Raw genomic sequence first — 3,536 nt, forward strand, 5'->3', positions numbered from 1 at the left:
AATACTCTTCCTAATTTAGCTTCAGCAACCACTGAATTATAAAGTTAACTAATAGCCCAGAAGACCCTGACATTTCAGGGATCATATTTAAAGAGTCCCAAGAAGGAAGTCAGGACCTCACAATGCAGAGAAGAATTATACTAAACAGCCTCTATTCTTCAAGGGTTCCTTCTCCAGGCCTCTGTCAGCTTTTCCTTCCTCCATGCAGCCTCACTAGAAACTCTCCACATAGAAGTTCCCAGAATACTTGCTCACCTGCTCCCCAGAGAAGATGGCAGCCTGATCAGTTTATCTGAGCTCCTCTGTGTACTTCCCAAAGTTTATGCAAATATTTCTCCAAAGATGATCACTTCTAACAGAGAGAATCTTTTCCTCCATTACCAGAAGAATGAGACTAGGAATTGAAAACTGCTCTCCATCCAAGATTCCAATGGGGACCATATAAAGGAAGAAGCATAAATCATCCTTTTAGGGCTGGTAAGATGGCAGTAAGCAAATGCCTCCACATTGTGGAAGGAGAGAAGTGATTCCTGTAAGTTGTCCTCTGACCTCCACATACACACTGTAGCAAGCATGTTTGCACATACATGCACATAAACACATGCACATACACACACAAAAAAAATAGAAATGTAGCAATCCTTCCTAAATTCAATACATTTCAAGTCACTTTTAAAATTATCCATATAGCTCAGGAGGTCACAGAAAGTTTCTAAGAAACTTTGACTTATCACCATGGCAGATGTCAAAGGAAGGAAGCAGTATTCCAGCCCCCTCGAGCTCCAAGTCTCAAAAGCTGAGCCCACATCCAGTCTTCCCACTCCCTCCAGCCGCCACACTGACTCATAGCCTCCAGTCCCAGAGTGGGTTTCCTTCTTCAAACTGTTTATTTATTTGCAGGAATTCTCACAAGGCTAATGACAAAAAAAACTGACATTTGTCTAAAAAAGCTCAGATGGGGAGAAAATGCAAAGCCCCTGAAGGGACAGTTGTATGAACAGGAGAAAGGGGGTTTAAAACCCAGCTGTAAACCAGAGTAAAAGGTCAATGTTAGAATCTGACCGGAGACAAGTTCAACTACAGTTGATCTATGCAAGGCCCAGACACTTGCAGAAAAAAATGTAAATAAATAGAACATACAACTCCATTTGTTGGCCTGACAGATGAGTTCTCTCTTTTAAAATCCCCTTTGTCATTAACACACACAAAAAAGAAAAGAAACCACATATATTCACACATACGTAGTACAGAGTTTCAGATATACCTCTTAAAGAATTGTTTATAACTTTACAAAGTACTTTATAAAGCTCATCACAGGACCATTCACTTGCAAATTGCTTACTATGAAAAAGTAGCTCCAATCATTATTATTGCAATATTAAGCACAATATGACATTTTATGCAAACATTTCCAGCGTGGGATTGGAGACAAGGTTGAAAGGGATGATCATGATATATCGAAAGGCAACAGAGACCAGAAAGAGTGCCTCCCTCCAGAATAAAGGCAAACTTTGCTCATCTCTAGAGGTGGTGTCAAACCAGATTCTAAACCCCAGCAAGGAGCAGAAATGCTTCCTGATCATGATAGAAGACTTTGTCACCCTAAGTCCAGGGTCCTGCTCCTGTAATGCAACTCTCTGTGTGTGCAGGTGTCTTCTGACTCATGTGCATTATCCTATGGGAATTGGGGCTTAGGGGAAATGGCACAATAAAGTCAACACTCTGCAACTGTGATTGCTGTGAGCAATAAATTGTCCTTTGTCTTTGCCCCATGCATCTGTGTCTTCTACCCACATCCACGAAGCTGTGGCTGCCAGGTTGTTTACTTATGGTTAGGGAGAAATCCAAGTCTCTTAGCTGTTCTTAGCACTGGGATGTAATTGTTACAGTGGGTATGAAGAGAGGAGCATGAAGGTAAAAGATATTGAAGTCACTTTGGCAATAAATTAAAAAATATATTAAAATATTTTCCCCACCTTTTCAAGAATATTTCTGTGACTCTACACAATTCCTAGATATTTTTGGTCAGTGGTTTTAAGAAAGTGTAAGAATGGAGAGGAAAACTGAGAGAAGAGGAAGGCTCTGGGTTTACTTTCTGTCAGAAAGAGTCCAGATAAATCATTAATAAAACAGAAGAGAGTGGGGTAGGGACCCTTGGGTTTAGGGATAGTGGCAAGCTACATGTGAAGACTTTGAGAAAAGTGCTTTCAAGAAAAATAGATGAATAATTAATACAGTATAAGAAGAATAGACAGGAGATATTATAGGTAGCATTGGATGGCAGAGATATAGATAAAAAGAGAAATGAAAAAAAGCAGGCATGAGGCTCACTGGGCATTCTAAATAGGATCTCTTTTGGTTACTTGGATGACTCATTAAAGGTTTAAATGTTTTAATTTTCATTTGTCATTGTTTCCAAACTTCTATTTTTTTCTATGAATCCATTTCAAACTACCGTCAAGAACGGAGCCAAGGAGCGGAGACCCATGTGGGTCACAGGTGCAAAGCTGATGAGCGGATGGTTTATGATAGGTGCCAGGTTTACTTTTACAAAGGAGGAATCTGTGACAGCACGGAAGTCTCTGGCTTAAGCATATGATTTTATAGGGTGCCATTTACCACACTAGATAAAGTATCAGGCTTGGAGGAGACTTGTACAGTACAATCTTGGACGTGCTGAGTTGGGAGTGACTAACTGGCACGCCGTGGGGGTAGCCAGGGCTAGAATCAGTAAAATAATATGGCACCTATAGACATGGGACTAGATGGGAGACTTCTGCCAAATGTGGATCTCTGAAGCCTTCTACAAAAAGACTGAGAAGGGATAGAGGGAGCGAGAACTGGGAGAAGCGAGTTCATCAAAGCCACAGAAAACCTACACAGCATCAAGAAAGAAGAGCACCTGCTGCCGTGAAGACCCTGGAAGACAAAGACTAGGAATGTTCTGTTAGTCTCCAGTGAAGACAACACTTAATTAACCTTTAAACAAACACTCGCCCTTCTCTAAATGGTAAAAATAACAAGAGGAGATATAATGCAAAACACTTTTAAAAACATGGCCATATTTCAAAAGAAGGTGTATGGCCCTGCACACACCACACATGGGAGAAAAACACCCAGCAATAAGTGGGAGAGGAGTGAGGCCTGCAGGGCTCTGGGCCAGCAGCCAGCAAGGGCAGCCAGCGGTTCACATTTGAGATGGAAAGAGGCCCATGGAGGTGGATGAAGGGGCAGAGCTGAGCTCAACCTGTGAAATCTGGAGCTGAGCAGGGCTCTCTCAGCCAAGAAAATAGAGAAGCTGTTACTGGGCCCACTGCAAGGACTGCTGTAGATACCAGAGTGCCCTTTGGGTCAGTGGAGAGCAGACAAGGGCCAGAGGCTGGCTGGGTCCCATGCAGATCTGTCCATGTAACTGTCCCCTCTCCAGCCAGACTTTATTCATCTCTGTCATCAGTAGAGAGGCCCAGCTGCCAACCCTGCACCAAATGCTAAATACATGCTCACTGCCAAGGCCATGCAAGTTCAAATCCACAGCT

This window comes from Peromyscus californicus, unplaced genomic scaffold, assembly GCF_007827085.1.
Source record: "Peromyscus californicus insignis strain IS unplaced genomic scaffold, ASM782708v3 Scaffold_13__1_contigs__length_99412109, whole genome shotgun sequence".
Taxonomy (NCBI): domain Eukaryota; kingdom Metazoa; phylum Chordata; class Mammalia; order Rodentia; family Cricetidae; genus Peromyscus; species Peromyscus californicus.